Source organism: Pistacia vera, unplaced genomic scaffold (genome assembly GCF_008641045.1).
Source record: "Pistacia vera cultivar Batoury unplaced genomic scaffold, PisVer_v2 Contig401, whole genome shotgun sequence".
Lineage (NCBI taxonomy): Eukaryota > Viridiplantae > Streptophyta > Magnoliopsida > Sapindales > Anacardiaceae > Pistacia > Pistacia vera.
Window position 1 is genome coordinate 344,531 of NW_022196226.1, and position 22,171 is coordinate 366,701.

At 36.5% G+C, this 22,171-nt stretch overlaps 1 protein-coding gene and 2 non-coding genes across 3 annotated transcripts in view; 2 read left to right on the forward strand and 1 right to left on the reverse strand.

The window, feature by feature from the left end:
• The window catches only part of LOC116141935, a gene marked incomplete at its 5' end in the record, with an annotated part of 108,402 nt that overhangs the window by 18,156 nt on the left and 68,075 nt on the right, over positions 1–22,171 (forward strand).
• Positions 8,304–8,407, forward strand: LOC116141971. The gene has a single exon (XR_004129917.1). It is a non-coding gene; the product is annotated as a small nucleolar RNA R71 (small nucleolar RNA).
• LOC116141972 lies at positions 21,622–21,728 on the reverse strand. The gene has a single exon (XR_004129918.1). It is a non-coding gene; the product is annotated as a small nucleolar RNA R71 (small nucleolar RNA).

Sequence of the window (22,171 nt, forward strand, 5' to 3'; positions counted from 1 at the left end):
CTCAACATCTGATCAATGAAAGGTAGTGGAAAATGATCCTTCCTTGTCGCTCATTCAATTTTCGGTAATCAATGCACACTCTCCAGCCTCTCACACGTCCTAGTTGGTATCAATTCATTACTCTCTATTCCTCACTACTGCAATACCTCCTTTCTTCGAAACCACTTATACTGGCTCACCCATGGACTGTCGGAAATAGAATAGATAATCCCCGCATCTAAGAGTTTCACCACCTCCTTCTCACCACTTCCTTCATCGAAGATTCAATCTTCGTTGTGGTTGCACCCTAGGCTTAATATCTTCCCCATGAGTATCTTAGCATGCAAAATGTGGTGAGATGCCTCTATGTCCGAAATCGTCCATCCAATTGCTAGTCTATGTTCCCTCAACACCTAATCAACCGCTCTTCCTCCAATTTACTCATCCTGAACTAATGATCACTGGAAGGTTTCGGAGTCCCCAAGATATACATATTTGAGGTGGAAGGTAAAGGTTTCAACTCAAGCTTTGGAGGTTCTTCATTTTTTTTCCTTTCCTTCTCTTTTTCGAAATCAAACTCCTCAAATTCTAATCTTGATTCTCATCAATCGGTTGAAGAGCTTCTAACAACCTAGCACATTCATTACTCGCCGAATCATCTCCTCTACTGTTTTGGATTTGGCTAGCCATGCTTCTAGAGGTAAGTGTGGGTGTTTTTCTCAATAGATTCCACAACCAATTTATCCACCACACGCACTAAACACGAATCTGATTCGGATGTAAACTTCATCGCCTCAAAGACATTGAAAGTTACTGTTTCATCGAACTCTCAACAGTAGCTTTCCTTCTTGCCCATCTATTATGGCCTCCCCGTGGCCAAAATGGTCGGCCCAAAATGAGAGGAATTTCTTATCCTCTTCCATATCTAGAACCACAAAATCAGTTGGAAAAATTATCTTATCCACCTTCACTAACACATCCTCCACTATCCCCCTCGGATGTTTTATGGACCTATCCGCTAGTTGCAACGACATTGTCGTTGGCTTCACTTCACCAATTCCTAATCTCCTGAAAACAGAAAAGGGCATTAAATTAATACTATCACCTAAATCACATAAAACAAGATCAAACATAATATCTCCTATAGTGCAAGGAATAGTAAAACTCCCTGGATCTTTGAGCTTCGGGTTAACTTCTTCTGGAGAATGGCACTGCACTCCTCCATAGCAGACCGTTTCCTCATCTTCTAACTTCCTTTGTTCGAAAGATTTCCTTAAAGAACTTCACATAGCTCGGCATCTGCTACAATGCATCTGCAAAAGGAATGTTAATATGCAATTTTTTTAAATTTCAATAAATTTTAAAAACCGCTTATCCTGATTTTTCTTCTTCAGTCTCTGAGGAAAGCACAGGTGGAGTATGATGTGCCAACTGGTGTTATCTTAGGGAATGGAAATTTCTCCTTCTTTTTTTGCCTTTCTCCTTTTTTTTGTTCTCTTCCTCCAAACCGCTTGGTTTCTCATCAACTACAATCTCTTCATCAACTTCCTCTTCAGATTCTTTCTTTCTGGCTTGTTCAACCTCTTCCAAAACTGTCCCACTCCTCAAAATTATGGCATTTGCTTGCTCACGTGGGTTAGTGACTATATGCTTGGTAAGAACCCTGCGGTCTCTCATTTAGCTTCTCGGCCAATTGGCCCATCTGTACCTCAAGTTCCGAATGGATGCCATTGATTTCTAAATTCGTCCTCGTCTCATTCATATATCCCTTGGTTTCCTACATAAATTTCCCAAACATGTCTTCCAACTTTGTCACTCTTGGATCTCCCGGTGATTATTCCCACTGGTTGGTTATTCGGCAATGTCCTTTGGTTCCATTGATTATTTTTCTGGTTTTATTGCCCCAAGCCAGATTTGGATGACCCACCTCAGATTGTATGTGTGGGAGTACGGGTTGTTTGGTTGCCTCTGATTTCCTGCCAAGTAGTTCACTTGCTCCGTTGATGAAGATACGAAGCAAATGGTTTCCCCACTGCACTCGCTCCTCACATGGTTTCCTGCACAAAAATCACAAGTTAGTTGAGGGTGCTTGAATAGAGTTTACCTGCATACTTCCCAACTATTTATGAAGTGTCGTGAGTTGGGCTGAGATGGCTGTGAAAGCATCAACTTCATGAGACCCGTAGATTTTCTCGGTATTGCTCTCTCATTTGGACTTTGATAGTTGTTGCTTGCCAAAACCTCAAGCACTCTAAGCCTCCTCGTGTCTTATTCTGCAAAGCTCCTCTCGATACTGCATCCACCATGTTTGCACGTTACCCATCAGTCCATTGTAGAAAGTTTGGACTTGAAGCCAAACTGGCAACCCATGGTTTGTACATTTCCTCATCAATTCCTTGTACCCTCTCAAGCCTCATACAATGACTCGGATTCCTCTTAGAAATGATGTGATATCATTTCTCAGTTTTGCTGATTTGCTGGAGGAAAGAACTTAGTCAGGAACTTCTGTGCTAGATCATTCCAAGTTGTGTAGTCCCTGCTGGTAGTGCCATTAACCACCCTTTAGCTTTCCCCCATGAGAATGGGAATAACCTCAACCTAAGGGCTTATTTGACACTCCGTTCAACTTGAAGGTGTCCCAAATTTCCAAGAAGTTTGCAATATGCTGATTCGGATCTTCCTTCAAATCACCATTAAACCTTACCGCTGCTGGATCATCTGAATGATTGCCGGCTTACTCAAAGTTGTTGGCTTGCACCGTAGGCCTAGTAATACTCGACCCACTGCCATTAACCATGGGAACTGAGAATTCCCTTAGTGTCCTGTTTTCTGGTTCTGCCATTTCAACAACTTCTCTGTTTTCAACACCTAAATCCTTTATTTTCTTCCTCTCTGTTAAGTCGTCTGGTGGTTCTCTCAATCTCAAGATCAACAGGAACCTTTGGTTGACGTCTCGCTCTTCACATAACTGCACAGAATAACGAAAGAAAGTGAGATCACAAACCAACTGAAAATTTAAATAGAAATTAAACTTCAATCTAGCTAACTATAGAAAACTCAATGTTACTTAAAACTCAATCCCTGGCAACGGCGCCAAAACTTGATGCATGTTTCATCAACACATGCAATAGTAGCAGTTACTAGTCGCACAAGTAATATAATATGATGAGTATCGTTCCCACGAGGATTGTTGCTAAAGCTTAAGTTTCCTAACGTTTTCAAGTTGAAGCAATCGAATTCTTTTGGATTTAAGGAGCAATTTAAACTATAATTAAAACAAAACTTTACTAAAATAACTTAAACTAAAGCAAGATTTAAAACGGATAAAATCAATTCAAACAAACGGGTAGGTTTTGACTTCTTTCGGACTCTATGGGTTAAACTTTAAGAATTAAACTAAACTCATATTCTCATGCATTGATTGTAAATTGAACTCTCTAAAGTGTCCAACATACCTTCTCAGGCAATGTTGTCCTACTCTTCCCTATTAACCTTCCGCACCCAACAAAATGAAAGTTAATAGTCTTTCTTAACATAAAATCCTAGATTGATTTCATGGGTTCTTGAATCTATCTTTAGCATCCAATAATACAACGTGATTACCCAAGAAGCTTAACAAATTTCTCTCAATCTCATCATGTTCATCACATACTGATGCGTGTTTCCTACAACATACAATATGTAGCAAGTATCTATTCGCACTAAGTAATAAAGTGATGAGTGAGTATCGTCCCACGAGGATAGTGTTACTAAGCACCGATTTTTCTAGTTTAAGTCCTAATTGAAGCAACAATAAATTGATTGATGGAAAATTAACAAACTAAATACAAATTAACAAAATGAATGATAATGAAATTAAAGCAAAACCCACAACTTAACTACTTAAACAATGCTAAAAAAATGCTAGGGTGTTGATTTCACCTATAACGCTATCCAAATCATAGAATCTATTACCCAAATTCTAATTCCTTGATTGAAAATCGAATTCCCTAAGTTGTAAAACATACCTTCTCAGCTACATTTCCCTACTTATCCCTATTAAGCTTCTACACCCAACAAATTGAAAATAATAGTTCAAGTCTTTTAAGCTTTATGGAATTCTATCTAGATTTCATAGATCGCTAAACCTATCTCTAGTGTTTGCTTTATCTATGGTATTTATCCCAAGAGGCACAATCACAAATCACTTCTCAGTCTCATTGTGAACAACACACATTTAAATGGTGATCAAGCACCCAAAAATCATTAAGCACAGAGACAAACACTCAATCATGAAATTAAAACTCAAAGTAAATCAATCTATGAAATTTGAATCATTGTATCAATTACATCAAACCCTAGCTAACACCTCAGTTCATACTCAAAACGAAATAAAACAACAAAAACAAACTGAATCAAGATTCATCATTGAAAAGCAAACAAAAGATGGAGAAATCTTCTCTATTTGAAGCCCAAATCTTCATAATCTTCTCCTTCCATAAGCTGCCTCCCAAATGACGAACCGAGACTCTTTTCTCTTCCTTTCCGCTCAATTTATACCTCTCTCCACTTAAGGACGAAGCCATAGCAAGCCAAAACGCGTTGTTTTATTTTTAAATCTGACGCCGGTCACCGCAGCGAAGCTTTGTCTTTGCCACGGCTAAGACGTTTGGGCAAATATGAGCATGATAGAGTCTGAATCTGAAAAGGTGTTAAACATAGGATTGTAGCCCTTTAAATTATATTTCCAGTAGTTCAAGAATCAGAACATATGAGGTCTACAGCTACTTATGGCAGACATACTGAAGCACGCCCAAAGACATTTTTCTTCAGTTCCCAGCGTACTTTTCACAACTTCAGCCAAGTTTTCACCCTTTTCCAGTCAGACTTAGGAAAACCCAAAACATGAAAGTTGTAGCTCTTCTTCTTAGCTTTCCAAATCTTCTAATCAGGTCATTCTGAGTTTCCAAGCTCAAGTTACACAATTTACGCTCAAACGGTCATTTATGCTAAAAATCACCGTTTAGGCCTGCAAGACAAATTAATAGAATAGGCAGCAATTATAGCCCAAATTGTATGAAAAGTATCCTAAATCCTATCAAAATTCAATGCAAATATCAGGTGTAAAAATGATTATCACATAAAAACAATAAATATAGAATAATCACACATCAAAACAAAATCATATGAAATTAATAATCATCAACTTTCTAACCCATTAGAATCCGAACTACATCAAAACCCTAACCCAAAATAGGTTAGTTCATGGCTAAATCAATAAAACAATTAAAAGAAATGAAAAACTCCAGGTTCAACATAATGGAAACAAAAGAAAAGGAAAAGAATCTCCCCAAATTGATGAATCCACTGGTCTCCTCGAATCTTCCAACTTGTTAATCCAAAATTACTCAAAAATGAATCTAAAATAATGTAAAAACTCTCTCTATCTCTCCAGGAATGCCCTAAACAAAAGACTAAGTCTTTCTTTTATACCTTGCCCAAAATATACAACTTAGCCTAAACACGAAACTGTGCGTTTTACAAAAAGTAGTACGCGGACTTCGCCCGGCGAAGGAATCTCGCCGCGGCACAAAGGAGCTGATCTGATGTGTCACTGGCCCATTTCGCTGCGAAGAAGTTTCTTGAAGAATTCTAAAATTCCAGAATTGCCCTCTGCATGCTTCTGATTCCAAAAACTCCAAATCTACCTTTATTCGCTCAAAATTTTCATTTTTAACCTGAAACACGAATGTAAGGAATTAAGTATCAATTCAGGCAAAAATAGACTAAGAAGTATCTAAAATCCGGCCTAAAAGCTTAATAAACTAGTATAATCCTCGGATTATCATCCACTATGTTGGTGATAGATTCCTTACATTAAGAAATGACTTAGCCTTTTTGGACGTTTGAGCCTTTCCAGCCAACCTTATTTATGCTATTATCCTTAGTCATCCGTTGAGCTCTTGCTATATATATTTAGCCTTGATTTTCTTTCTTTCAACCCACAATAACATGTCCATTTAACCCTTAAAGACATTTCCTACCCATGATTTTCTTTTATGGGAATTAATCTGAATTTTTTAATGTGAAATATGTGTGGCTTCGAGATTTGTATAAGACTTTGTGGGATATTCGAAAGAACGGTTGGGAGTTGTTGTGTGGGACAAAGAGGATGTTGGGTGATATCCATGCTTCCTAAATTTCTAAAGTTAATGTTTTAATTGTCCAATAGTGTACAAAAAAAAAAAAAAAAAAAAAAAAAAAAAAAAAAAAGCAATTCAATAACGAAGTATGAAAAGGTTAAATTCAATTGTGGTCGGGGAGAGTGATGCACACACACACACATATAATAACGGTTTCGGGTTTGAGAGAGTAAGTTGTTTTGGGTGACTGTGTTTTGTGAACGTTGTTAGTAAATGACCCATTTCCGCAGTGGAAAAAAAATCACCGTTTATACAATATATATATTAAATCTGCAAAAAATATTTTCAGGTTTAAGGAATAATACGCACGTTTGGAGGTTCCTCCAAGTTGTCTCTGAACGTATTTTGCTACCGACCCAAGTGTAGGATCGAACCAACGTAGTCCACACGAAGACAATCGCAAGGAACTAAAGATTGATTTGCTAGATCCCTCTTTAGCCTTAAGAACAAAGAAGAAAAATCAAAGAAGAACTTTGATTCTTTACAAAAGCAAAATCCGGCGTGAGAGTGAGAAATAAGGGCTATGTGTTTTCTTTCAAAATGAATGAGTGAAATGAATAATGTCTTTCTAATTTCAATTAACACTTTTTGCTTTTATAGTGTTATTTTAATTGCCCTATTCCCATATGGAATGGCTTGGGCTCCAACCCAAACACCCCATGTTTCCAAACACTCCCAATTAGATATTTACTATATTTCATCATTATCTTAATTAAATCAATTATATATATTTAATATATATATATATTAACATTTAACAAAAATGATAATTTATTTAAATATATGCGAACACATATTTAAACGATAATTTCATTTATTTAATTTTTCTAACAATTAAATAAAGGCTACGACCTTAGCAAATTAATTGCACTGTGAAATTACCAAATACCCTTTCACCCAAAAAGACGAAAACGCCATTCTAACTGCTTGGCTCTTAAATTATCTTCTATGTGTGTGACCCATAGGCTCCTCATCATACCGGTAGTTTATAGTATCACGATTAACACCAATTAATCGTCTCACTATACACAGACCAAGATTGGCCCCTAGCAAGGCATCATGGCCACCCGATAGATTCGAATTTAGCAAAGTAGCTACTTGTCAACGATATGGTTACCGTACAATTTGATCCTTTCATCATATGTTATCTTGACGAGACGAAGGCATAGAAATAGTGTCAACCTTCAGTTACTCTCGATATTATGTATTCAGTTTTGATAATCCGAGAATTATACTATTTTATCTAGGCTTTTTGACCGGATTTTAGATATTTCTTAGTTCGTTTATGCCTAAATTGCTACTTAATTCTATATATTTTATGTTTCAAGCCAAAGCGTACATTTTTAGCAAATAATGAGCGAATTGGAGTTTCTAGACTCAGAAGTAAGCGGATCTCAGAATTAGGGAAAGTTCCGAAGCAGATTGAAGCACTATGAAGTTTGTTTCCATGAGAAAGCATCGAATATAGAAGATTCAAGGAAAAAGCAAGCCGAGGGAAATACTGTAATTCCAAAACTTTTCAGGAAGGTTCGCCGCGGCGAAAGTAGCTAAGAGCGAGATTTAGTTTTAGTTCGTCACCGCGGCGAAGTCTACGAATTTTAGTTTTCTCCAAAATGCAAAGTTTTATTTTAGGAAAGTTTTAGGTCTTTTGGGCGAGCTATATAAGAAAAGCCTTGCCATTTTGAGAGTGGTTCGTCTAGTTTCATCTGGTTTTTCATTGAGTTTTGAATAGATTTGACATTTTTGTTGAGAAAGTGAGAAGATTTGAGATTCAACCTCATGGATTCTTCAACTAGGGGAGATTCCTTTTCTTTTCTCTTTATTTCAATATGTTGAATGCTACGTTTACGGTTTCTCTTGCTGTTTGTGTTGATTTAGTTATGAACTAACCCATTTTGGGTTAGGGTTTTGATGTAACTCGGATTTCTATGGGTTAATCAATTGATTATTCTTATTTTTAGATTCTATTGCACAGATTGTGTGGTTATTCTGTTTTTATTGATTTTATTTGATGAATATGATGAGATTGAGAAATGAATCATGTTGAGCTTCTTGGGTAATAGTCCTTCGATACTGCATCCACCATGGTTTGCAATTACCCATCAGTCATTGTAGAAAGTTTTGACTTGAAGCCAAACTGGCAACCCATGGTGTGTACATTTCCTCATCAATTCCTTGTACCTCTCCCAAGCCTATACAATGACTCGGTCCTCTTGTAGAAATGATTTGATATCATTTCTCAGGTTTGCTGATTTGCTGGAGGAAAGAACTTAGTCAGGAACTTCTGTGCTAGATCATCCAAGTTGTGATAGTCCCTGCGGTAGTGCCATTAACCACCCTTTAGCTTTATCCCCAATGAGAATGGGAATAAACTCAACCTAATGGCGTATTTGACACTCCGTTCAACTTGAAGGTGTCACAAATTTCCAAGAAGTTTGCAATATGCTGATCGGATCTTCCTTCAAATCACCATTAAACCTTACCGACTGCTGGATCATCTGAATGATTGCCGGCTTAATCTCAAAGTTGTTGGCTTGCACCGTAGGCCTAGTAATACTCGACCCACTGCCATTAACCATGGGAACTGAGAATCCTTAGTGTCCTGTTTTTGGTTCTGCCATTTCAACAACTATTTCTTCTGTTTCAACCACTAAATCCTTTATTTTCTTCTCTCTCTGTTAAGTCGTCTGGGGTTTCTCAATCTCCAGATCAACAGGAACCATTGGTTGACGTCTCGCTCTTCACATAAACTGCACAGAATTAACGAAAGAAAGTGAGATCACAAACAACTGAAAATTTAAAATAGAATTAAAACTTCAATTAGCTCAACTATAAAACTCAATGTTAACTTAAAACTCATCCCTGGCAACGGCGCCAAAAACTTGATGCATGTTTCATAAACATGCAATATGTAGCAAGTATACTAGTCGCACAAGTAATATAATGATGAGTGAGTATCGTTCCCACGAGGATTTTGCTAAGCTTAAGTTTCCTAACGTTTCAAGTTGAAGCATCGAATTCTTTTGGATTTAAGGGAGCAATTTAAACTATATAAAACAAAACTTTACTAAAATAAACTTTAACATGAAAGCAAGATTAAAACGGGATAAAATCAATTCAACAAAAGGGTAGGGTTTGACTTCTTTCGGACTCTAGGGTTAAACTTAGAATTAAACTAAACTCATATTCTCATGCATTGATTGTAAATTGAACTCTCTAAAGTGTCCAACTACCTTCTCAGGCAATGTGTCCTACTCTTCCCTATTAACCTTCCGCACCCAACAAAATGAAAGTTAATAAGTCTAAGTTCATTAAGCATAAGAATCCTAGATTGATTTCATGGGTTCTGAACTATCTTTAGCATCCAATAATACAACGGTGATTACCCAAGAAGCTTAACATGAATTATCTCTCAATCTCATTGTTCATCACAACTGTGCGTGTTTCCTACAACATACAATATGTAGCAAGTATACTAGTCGCACTAAGTATAAAGTGATGAGTGAGTATCGTCCCACGAGGATAGTGTACTAAGCACCGATTTTTCTAGTTTAAGTCCTATTGAAGCAACAATAAATTGGATTGATGGAAAATAACAACTAAATCAAATTAACAAAGAATGATAATGAATTAAAGCAAAACCCAACAACTTAACTACTTAAACAATGCTAAAAATGCTAGGGTGTTGATTTCACCTAGATACGCTAATCCAAATCATAGTCTATTACCCAATTCTAATTCCTTGATTGAAAATCGAATTCCCTAAGTGTAAAACATACCTTTCAGGCTACATTTCCCTACTTATCCCTATTAGCTTCTACACCCAACAAATTGAAAATTAATAGTTCAAGTCTTTTAAGCTTTATGGAATTCTATCTAGATTTCATAGATCGCTAAACCTATCTCTAGTGTTTGCTTTATCTATGGTATTTATCCCAAGAGGCACAACACAAATCACTTCTCAGTCTCATTGTGAACAACACACATTTAAATGGTGACAAGCATCAAAATCATCAAACAACAACAAGCACAGAGACAAACACTCAATTGAAATTAAAACTCAAAGTAAATCTTCATAGAAATTTGAATCATTGTATCAAGATTACATCAAACCCTAGCTAAACAACTCAGTTCATACTCAAAACGAAATAAAACAACAAAACAAAATGAATCAAGATTCATCATTGAAAAGCAAACAAAAGATGGAGAAATCTTCTCTATTTGAAGCCCAAATCTTCAATAATCTTCTCCTTCCATAAGCTGCCTCCCAAATGACGAACCGAGACTCTTTTCTCTTCCTTTTCGCTCTAATTTATACTCTCTCACTTAAGGACGAAGCCATAGCAAGCCAAAACGCGTTGTTTTATTTTTAAATCTGACGCCGGTCACCGCAGCGAAGCTTTGTCTTTGCCACGGCTAAGACGTTTGGGCCAAATATGAGCATGAAGAGTCTGAATCTGAAAAGGTGTTAAACATATGAATTGTAGCCCTTTAAATTATTTTCCAGTAGTTCAAGAATCAGAACAATATGAGGTCTACAGCTCAAGTTATGGCAGACATACTGAAGCACGTCCAAAGACATTTTTCTTCAGTTCCCAGCGCTACTTTCACAACTCAAGCCAGTTTTCACCCTTCCAGTCAGACTTAGGAAAAACCCAAAACATGAAAGTTGTAGCTCTTCTCTTAGCTTCAAATCTTCTAAATTCAGGTCATTCTGAGTTTCCAAGTCCAAGTTACACAATTACGCTCAAACTGTATTTATGCTAAAAATCACCGTTTAGGCCTGCAAGACAAATTAATAGAATTAGGCAGCAATTATAGCCCAAATTGTATGAAAAGTATCCTAAATCCTATCAAAATTCAATGCAAAATCATAGTGTAAATATGATTATCACATACAACAATAATATAGAAAATCACACAATCAAAACAAAATCATATGAAATTAATAATCATCAACTTCTAACCCATTAGAATCCGAACTACATCAAAACCCTAACCCAAAATAGGTTAGTTCATGGCAAATCAAAAAACAATTAAAAGAAATGAAAAACTCCAGGTTCAACATAATGGAAACAAAAGAAAGGAAAAGAATCTCCCCAAATTGATGAATCCACTGGTCTCCTCGAATCTTCCAACTTGTTAATCCAAAATTACTCAAATGAATCTAAAATAATGTAAAAACTCTCTCTATCTCTCCAGGAATGCCCTAAAAAAAGACTAAGTCTTTCTTTATACCTTGCCCAAAATAATACAACTTAGCCTAAACACGAAACTGTGCGTTTTACAAAAAGTGGAGTACGCGGACTTCGCCCGCGCGAAGAAGCTCTGCCGCGGCGACAAGGAGCTGAATCTGATGTGTCACTGGCCCATTTCGCTGCGAAGAAGTCTTGAAGAATTCTAAAATTCCAGAATTGCCCTCTGCATGCTTCTGAGTCCAAAAACTCCAAATCTACCTTTATTCGCTCAAAATTTTCATTTTTAACCTGAAACACGAAATGTAAGGAATTAAGTATCAATCAGGCAAAAATAGACTAAGAAGTATCTAAAATCCGGCCTAAAAGCTTAATAAACTAGTATAATCCTCGGATTATCATCCACTATGTTGGGTAGATAGATTCCTTACATTAAGAAATGACTTAGGCCTTTTTGACGTTTGAGCCTTTCCAGCCAACTATTTATGCTATTATCCTTAGTCATCCGTTGAGCCTCTGCTATATATATTTAGCCTTGATTTTCTTTCTTTCAACCCACAATAACATGTCCATTTAACCCTTAAAGACATTTCCTACCCATGATTTTCTTTTAGGAATTAATCTGAATTTTTTAATGTGAAATATGTGTGGCTTCGAGATTGTATAAGACTTTGTGAGGATATTCGAAAGAGGGTTGGGAGTTGTTGTGTGGGACAAAGGAGGATGTTGGTGATATCCATGCTTCCTAAATTCTAAAGTTAATGTTTTAATTGATCCAATAGTGTAAAAAAAAAAAAAAAAAAAAAAAAAAAAAAAAAAAAAAGCAATTCAAACGAAGTATGAAAAGGTTAAAATTCAATTGTGGTCGGGGAGAGTGATGCACACACAACACACATATATAAACGGTTTCGGGTTTGAGAGAGTAAGTTGTTTTGGGTGACTGTGTTTTGTGAAACGTTGTTAGTAAATGACCCATACGCTAGTGAAAACAAAAATCACCGTTTATACAATATATATATTAAATCTGCAAAAAATATTTCAAGGTTTAAGGAATAATACGCACGTTTGGAGGTTCCTCCAAGTTGTCTCTGAACGTATTTTGCTACCGACCCAAGTGTAGGATCGAACCAACGTAGTCCACACGAAGACAATCGCAAGGAACTAAAGATTGATTTGCTAGATCCCTCTTAGCCTAAGACAAAGAAGAAAAATCAAAGAAGAACTTTGATTCTTTACAAAAGAAATCCGGTGAGAGTGAGAAATAAGGGCTATGTGTTTTCTTTCAAAATGAATGAGTGAAATGAATAATGTCTTTCTAATTCAATTAACACTTTTGCTTTATAGTGTTATTTTAATTGCCCTATTCCCATGGAATGGGCTTGGGCTCAACCCAAACACCCCATGTTTCCAAACACTCCCAATTAGATTTTACTATAATTCATCATTATCTTAATTAAAATCAATTAATATATATTTAAATATATATATTTAACATTTACAAAAATGATAATTATTTAATATATGCGAACACATATTTAAACGTAATTTCATTTATTTAATTTTCTAACAATTAAATAAAGGCTACGACCTTAGCAAATTAATTGCACTGTGAAATTACATAGATTCCACAACCAATTTATCCACCACATCGACACTAAAACACGAATCTGATTCGGATGTAAACTTCATCGCCTCAAAGACATTGAAAGTTACTGTTTCATCTTGAACTCTCAACAGTAGCTTTCCTTCTTGCACATCTATTAGTGCTCTCCCCGTGGCCAAGAATGGTCGGCCCAAAATGAGAGGAATTTCCTTATCCTCTTCCATATCTAGAACCACAAAATCAGTTGGAAAAATTATCTTATCCACCTTCACTAACACATCCTCCACTATCCCCCTCGGATGTTTTATGGACCTATCCGCTAGTTGCAACGACATTGTCGTTGGCTTCACTTCACCAATTCCTAATCTCCTGAAAACAGAAAAGGGCATTAAATTAATACTATCACCTAAATCACATAAAACAAGATCAAACATAATATCTCCTATAGTGCAAGGAATAGTAAAACTCCCTGGATCTTTGAGCTTCGGGGGTAACTTCTTCTGGAGAATGGCACTGCACTCCTCCATAAGCATGACCGTTTCCTCATCTTCTAACTTCCTTTTGTTCGAAAGGATTTCCTTAAAGAACTTCACATAGCTCGGCATCTGCTACAATGCATCTGCAAAAGGAATGTTAATATGCAATTTTTTTAAAATTTCAATAAATTTTAAAAACCGCTTATCCTGATTTTTCTTCTTCAGTCTCTGAGGAAAAGGCACAGGTGGAGTATGATGTGCCAACTCTGGTGGTATCTTAGGGAATGGAAATTTCTCCTTCTTCTTTTGCCTTTCATCCTTTTTTTTGTTCTCTTCCTCCAAACCGCTTGGTTTCTCATCAACTACAATCTCTTCATCAACTTCCTCTTCAGATTCTTTCTTTCTGGCTTGTTCAACCTCTTCCAAAACTGTCCCACTCCTCAAAATTATGGCATTTGCTTGCTCACGTGGGTTAGTGACTATATTGCTTGGTAAGGAACCCTGCGGTCTCTCATTTAGCTTCTCGGCCAATTGGCCCATCTGTACCTCAAGATTCCGAATGGATGCCCATTGATTTCTGAAATTCGTCCTCGTCTCATTCATATATCCCTTGGTTTCCTACATAAATTTCCCAAACATGTCTTCCAACTTTGTCACTCTTGGATCTCCCGGTTGATTATTCACCACTGGTTGGTTATTCGGCAATGTCCTTTGGTTCCATTGATTATTTTTCTGGTTTTGATTGCCCCAAGCCAGATTTGGATGATTTCTCCACCTCAGATTGTATGTGTTGGATTACGGGTTGTTTGGTTGCCTCTGATTTCCTGCCAAGTAGTTCACTTGCTCCGTTGATGAAGATGACGAAGCAAATGTGTTCCCCACTTGACACTCGCTTCTCACATGGTTTCCTTCACAAAAATCACAAGTTAGTTGAGGTGCTTGAATAGAGTTTACCTGCATACTTCCCAACTGCTTCTAAAGTGTCGTGAGTTGGGCTGAGATGGCTGTGAAAGCATCAACTTCATGAAGACCCGTAGATTTTCTCGGTATTGCTCTCTCATTTGGACTTTGATAGTTGTTGCTTGCCAAAACCTCAAGCAACTCATAAGCCTCCTCTGGTGTCTTATTCTGCAAAGATCCTCTCGATACTGCATCCACCATGGTTTGCAATTACCCATCAGTCCATTGTAGAAAGTTGGACTTGAAGCCAAACTGGCAACCCATGGTGTGTACATTTCCTCATCAATTCCTTGTACCTCTCCAAGCCATACAATGACTCGGATTCTCTCTGTAGAAATGATGTGATATCATTTCTCAGTTTTGCTGATTTTGCTGGAGGAAAGAACTTAGTCAGGAACTTCTGTGCTAGATCATTCCAAGTTGATGTGTAGTCCTGCTGGTAGTGCCATTAACCACCCTTTAGCTTTATCCCCAATGAGAATGGGAATAACCTCACCTAATGGCGTTATTGACACTCCGTTCAACTTGAAGGTGTCACAATTTCCAAGAAGTTTGCAATATGCTGATTCGGATCTTCCTTCAATCACCATTAAAACTTACCGACTGCTGGATCATCTGAATGATTGCGGCTAATCTCAAAGTTGTTGGCTTGCACCGTAGGCCTAGTAATACTCGACCACGCCTAACCATGGGAACTGGGAATTCCCTTAGTGTCCTGTTTTCTGGTTCTGCCATTTCACAAACTATTTCTCTGTTTCAACCACTAAATCCTTTATTTCTCTTCTCTCTCTGTTAAGTCGTCTGGTGGTTCTCTCCATCTCAAGATCAACGGAAACATTGGTTGACGTCTCGCTCTTCACATAAAACTGCACAGAATTAACGAAAGAAAGTGAGATCACAAACCAACTGAAATTTAAAATAGAAATTAAACTTCAATTAGCTAACTATAGAAAACTCAATGTTACTTAAAACTCAATCCCTGGCAACGGCGCCAAAAACTTGATGCAGTTTCATCAACATGCAATATGTAGCAAGTATAACTAGTCGCACAAGTAATATAATGATGAGTGAGTATCGTTCCCACGAGGATTGTTGCTAAGCATTAAGTTTCCTAACGTTTTCAAGTTGAAGCAATCGAATTCTTTTGGATTAAGGGAGCAATTTAAACTATAATTAAAACAAAACTTTACTAAAATAAACTTAAACTATGAAAGCAAGATTTAAAACGGATAAAATCAATTCAAACAAACGGGTAGGTTTTGACTTCTTTCGGACTCTAGGGTTAAACTTTAAGAATTAAACTAAACTCATATTCTCATGCATTGATTGTAAATGAACTCTCTAAAGTGTCCAAATACCTTCTCAGGCAATGTTGTCCTACTCTTCCTATTAACCTTCCGCACCCAACAAATGAAAGTAATAAGTCTAAGTTCATTAAGCATAAGAATCCTAGATTGATTTCATGGGTTCTTGAATCTATCTTTAGCATCCAATAATACAACGGTGATTACCCAAGAAGCTTAACATGAATTATTCTCAATCTCATCATGTTCATCACATACTGATGCGTGTTTCCTACAACATACATATGTAGCAAGTATACTAGTCGCACTAAGTAATAAAGTGATGAGTGAGTATCGTTCCCACGAGGATAGTGTTACTAAGCACCGATTTTAGTTAGTTTCCTAATTGAAGCAACAATAAATGGATGATGAAAATTAACAAACTAATACAAATTAACAAAATGAATGATAATGAAATTAAAGCAAAACCCAACAACTTAAACTTAAACAATGCTAAAAAAATGCTAGGGTGTTGATTTCACCTAGATACGCTAATCAAATCATAGAATCTATTACCCAAATTCTAATTCCTTGATTGAAAATCGAATTCCCTAAGTTGTAAAACATACCTTCTCAGGCACATTTCCCTACTTATCCCTATAAGCTTCTACACCCAACAATTGAAAATTAATAGTTCAAGTCTTTTAAGCTTTATGGAATCTATCTAGATTTCATAGATCGCTAAACCTATCTCTAGTGTTTGCTTTATTGGTATTATCCCAAGAGACAATCACAAATCACTTCTCAGTCTCATTGTGAACAACACACATTTAAATGGTGATCAAGCATCCAAAAATCATTAAGACAGGACAAACACTCAATCATGAAATTAAAACTCAAAGTAAATCAATTCATAGAAATTTGAAATTGTATCAGATTACATCAAACCCTAGCAAACAACTCAGTTCATACTCAAAACGAAAATAAAACAACAAAACAAACTGAATCAAGATCATCATTGAAAAGCAAACAAAAGATGGAGAAATCTTCTCTAATTTGAAGCCAAATCTTCAATATCTCTCCTTCCATAAGTGCCTCCCAAATGACGAACCGAGACTCTTTTCTCTTCCTTTTCGCTTAATTTATACCTCTCTCATTAAGGACGAAGCCATAGCAAGCCAAAACGCGTTGTTTTATTTTTAAATCTGACGCCGGTCACCGCAGCGAAGCTTGCTTTGCACGGCTAAGACGTTTGGGCCAATATGAGCATGATAGAGTCTGAATCTGAAAAGGTGTTAAACATATGAATTGTAGCCCTTTAAATTATATTTCCAGTAGTTCAAGAATCAGAACAATATGAGGTCTACAGCTCAAGTTATGGAGACATACTGAGCCCGTCCAAAGAACATTTTCTTTCAGTTCCCAGCGTACTTCACAACTTCAAGCAAGTTTTCACCCTTTTCCAGTCAGACTTAGGAAAAACCCAAAACATGAAAGTTGTAGCTCTTCTTCTAGCTTTCCAATCTTCTAAATTCAGGTCATTCTGGTTTCCAAGCTCAAGTTACACAATTTACGCTCAAAACTGTCATTTATGCTAAAAATCACCGTTTAGGCCTGCAAGACAAATTAATAGAATTAGGCAGCAATTATACCCAAATTGTATGAAAAGTATCCTAAATCCTATCAAATCAATGCAAAATCATAGTGTAAATAGATTATCACATACAAACAATAATATAGAATAATCACACAATCAAAACAAATCATATGAAATTAATAATCTCAACTTTCTAACCCATTAGAATCCGAACTACATCAAAACCCTAACCCAAAATAGGTTAGTTCATGGCTAAATCATAAAACAATTAAAAGAAATGAAAAACTCCAGGTTCAACAATGGAAACAAAAGAAAGGAAAAGAATCTCCCCAAATTGATGATCCACTGGTCTCCTCGAATCTTCAATTTTAATCAAAATTACTCAAAAATGAATCAAAATAATGTAAAAACTCTCTCTATCTCTCCAGGAATGCCCTAAACAACAAAAGACTAAGTCTTTCTTTTATACCTTGCCAAATAATACAACTTAGCCTAAACACGAAACTGTGCGTTTTACAAAAAGTGGAGTACGCGGACTTCGCCGCGGCGAAGAAGGAATCTCGCCGCGGCGACAAAGGAGCTGATCTGATGTGTCACGGCCCATTTCGCTGGAGAAGTTTCTTGAAGAATTCTAAAATTCCAGAATTGCCCTCTGCATGCTTTGAGTCCAAAAACCCAAATTCCCTTATTCGCTCAAAATTTCATTTTTAACCTGAAACACGAAATGTAAGGAATTAAGTATCAATTCAGGCAAAAAAGACTAGAAGTATCTAAAATCCGGCCTAAAGCTAAATAACTAGTATAATCCTGGATTATCATCCACTATGTTGGGTAGATAGATTCCTTACATTAAGAAATGACTTAGGCCATTTTTGGACCGTTTGAGCTTTCCAGCAACCTTATTTATGCTATCCTTAGTCATCCCGTTGAGCCTTGCTATATATATTTACCTTGATTTTCTTTCTTTCAACCCACAATAACATGTCCATTTAACCCTTAAAGACATTTCCTACCCATGATTTCTTTTATGAGGAATTAATCTGAATTTTTTAATGGAATATGTGTGGCTTCGAGATTGTATAAGACTTTGTGAGGATATTCGAAAGAACGGGTTGGGAGTTGTTGTGTGGGACAAAGGAGGATGTTGGGTGATATCCATGCTTCCTAAATTTCAAAGTTAATGTTTTAATGATCCAAGTGTAAAAAAAAAAAAAAAAAAAAAAAAAAAAAAAAAAAAAAAGCAATTCAATACGAAGTATGAAAAGGTTAAAATTCAATTGTGGTCGGGGAGAGTGATGCACACACACACACTATAATAACGGTTTCGGGTTTGAGAGAGTAAGTTGTTGGGTGACTGTTGTTGTGAAACGTTGTTAGTAAATGACCCATTTACGCAGTGGAAAACAAAAATCACCGTTTATACAATATATATATTAAATCTGAAAAAAATATTTTCAAGGTTTAAGGAATAATAGCACGTTTGGAGGTTCCCAAGTTGTCTCTGAACGTATTTTGCTACCGACCAAGTGTAGGATCGAACCAACGTAGTCCACACGAAGACAATCGCAAGGAACTAAGATTGATTTGCTAGATCCCTCTTTAGCCTTAAGAACAAAGAAGAAAACAAAGAAGAACTTTGATTCTTTACAAAAGCAAAATCCGGCGTGAGAGTGAGAAATAAGGGCTATGTGTTTTCTTTCAAAATGAATGAGAAATGAAAATGTCTTTCTAATTTCAATTAACACTTTTGCTTTAAGTGTTATTTTAATTGCCCTATTCCCATATGGAATGGGCTTGGGCTCCAACCCAAACACCCCATGTTTCCAAACACTCCCAATTAGATATTTACTATATTCATCATTATCTTAATTAAAATCAATTAATAATATTTAATAATATATATATTAACATTTAACAAAAATGATAATTTATTTAAATATATGCGAACACATATTTAAACGTAATTTCATTTATTAATTTTAACAATTAAATAAAGGCTACGACCTTAGCAAATTTAATTGCACTGTGAAATTACCAAAATACCCTTTCACCCAAAAAGACAAAACGCCATTCTAACTGCTTGCTCTTAAATTATCTTCTATGTGTGTGACCCATAGGCTCCTCATCATACCGGTAGTTTATAGTATCACGATAACACATTAATCGTCTCACTATACACAGACCAAGATTGGCCCCTAGCAAGGCATCATGGCCACCCGATAGATTCGAATTTAGCAAAGTAGCTACTTGTCAACGATATGGTTACCGTACAATTTGATCCTTTCACATATGTTATCTTGACGAGACGAAGGCATAGAAATAGTGTCAACCTTCAGTTACTCTCGATATTATGTATTCAGTTTTGATAATCCGAGAATTATACTATTTTATCTAGGCTTTTTGACGGATTTTAGATATTTCTTAGTTCGTTTATGCCTAAATTGCTACTTAATTCTATATATTTTATTTTCAAGCCAAAGCGTACATTTTTAGCAAATAATGAGCGAATTGGAGTTTCTAGACTCAGAAGTAAGCGGATCTCAGAATTAGGGAAAGTTCCGAAGCAGATTGAAGACACTATGAAGTTTGTTTCCATGGAAAGCATCGAATATAGAAGATTCAAGGAAAAAGCAAGCCGAGGGAAATACTGTAATTCCAAAACTTTTCAGGAAGGTTCGCCGCGGCGAAATAGCTAAGAGCGGATTTAGTTTTAGTTCGTCACCGCGGCGAAGTCTACGAATTTTAGTTTTCTCCAAAATGCAAAGTTTTATTTTAGGAAAGTTTTAGGTCTTTTGGGCGAGCTATATAAGAAAGCCTTGCCATTTGAGAGTGGTTCGTCTAGTTTCATCTGGTTTTTCATTGAGTTTGAATAGATTTGACATTTTTGTTGAGAAAGTGAGAAGATTGAGATTCAACCTCATGGATTCTTCAACTAGGGGAGATTCCTTTTCTTTTCTCTTATTTCATATGTTGAATGTACGTTTACGGTTTCTCTTGCTGTTTGTGTTGATTTAGTTATGAACTAACCCATTTTGGGTTAGGGTTTTGATGTAAATCGGATTTCTATGGGTTAATCAATTGATTATTCTTATTTTAGATTCTATTGCACAGATTGTGTGGTTATTCTGTTTTATTGATTTATTTGATGAATATGATGGATTGAGAAATGAATCATGTTGAGCTTCTTGGGTAATCACCATTGTAGTATTGAATGCTGAGATAGATTTGAGAATCTGAAATCAATCTAGGATTCCATTAGCTTAGAACTGGATCTATTATTCTTCAAATGTGGGTGTGGAAGTGATAGGGAAAGTAGGAATTCAAGCCTGAGAAGGTATGTTTGACAACTTAGAGAATCGATATCAATCTGTGCATGTCAGTGTGAAAAAGCATACTCGTAAAATTCACATAGAGTCCGAATGAAGTCAAAACCTAACCTTTTCTTGAATTGATATTACTCTGATTTAAATCTTGCCTCATTAATTAGCTTTTAATACTTAGTAAGTTTGTTTTTGTTTATTTTCGAATCTCCCATTAATCCAAACACTTTCGATTTCTCAACTTGAAAAACACTTAGGAAAATTAGTGCTTAACAATCAATCCTCGTGGGAATGATACTCACTCATCACTCTATCACTTTGTACAACTAGTGCACTTGTTATCATTGCACATTGTAGTAACAACGCATCAGTTTTTGGCGCCGTTGCCGGGGATTGAGTTTTTGGTTAACATTGAGTTTTCTTGTGTTAGCTAGATTGGAGTTTATTTTTGTTTTAATTGTTGTTTGTTTAATTTGTTGTTCTTTTCAGTTGGTTGTGTCTCACTTTTTCTCTTGTTTGTGTAGTTTATCGAGATCAAGACGTCAGCCAGTGATTCCTGTTGATCCTGGAATTGAAAGAACCACTAGAAGACTTAACAGAGAAAGAAGACAAAGAGAGGCTACAGTTGAACCAGAGGCCATAGTTGTTTGAGATGGACGAAAATATAACACTAAGGGAATTCTCATTTCATAGTTGAGGCAAGTGGGTCGAGCATAACTAGACCAGCGATACAAGCCAACAACTTTGAGATAAGCGGCAATCATCCAGATGATCCAGCAGTCGGTACAATTTAAAAGATATTTGAAGGAAGATCCAAATCTACACATTGCCAATTTTTTGGAGATTTGTGATACTTTCAAGTCAAACGGAGTGTCAGATGACGCCATCAGATTGAGACTGTTCCCGTTTTCATTGAGGGATAAAGCTAAGGGATGGTTAATGGCATTACCATCAGGAACAATTACAACATGGAACGATTTAGCACAAAAGTTCCTGACCAAATTCTTTCCTCCAGCAAAATCGACAAAGCTGAGAAATGATATCACATCGTTTCTACAGGAAGAGTCGGAATCATTATATGAGGCTTGGGAGAGATACAAAGAATTACTGAGGAGGTGTCCACATCATGGGTTGCCAGTTTGGATGCAAGTCCAAACGTTTTATAACGGATTGATGGTTAATGTGCAAACTATGGTGGATGCAGCCTCGGGAGGAGCACTGCAAAATAAGACACCAGAAGAAGCTCATGAGTTGCTTGAAGTTCTAGCAAGTAACAACTATCAAAGACCTAATGAAAAGGTGCAACCGAAGAAATCTATGGGTCTTCATGAAGTTGATGCATATACAACCATTTCAGCCCAACTCACAGCACTTCAGAAATAGTTGGTGTAACGCCCCACTTGAGGTACGTAGTTACTGTTCTTTCGGTTGCTCTTAGTTGAGATGGTATCGTGGTATTATTGTTTGATTAACATTAGTACGAGTGTTGTGTTGAATATTTGCCTTGAAATTGGTTGAAAAGACAGAAAAAGTTCAGTCTGCCGTACTTTGCCGGGGCGAAGAAGAATCTTCGCCG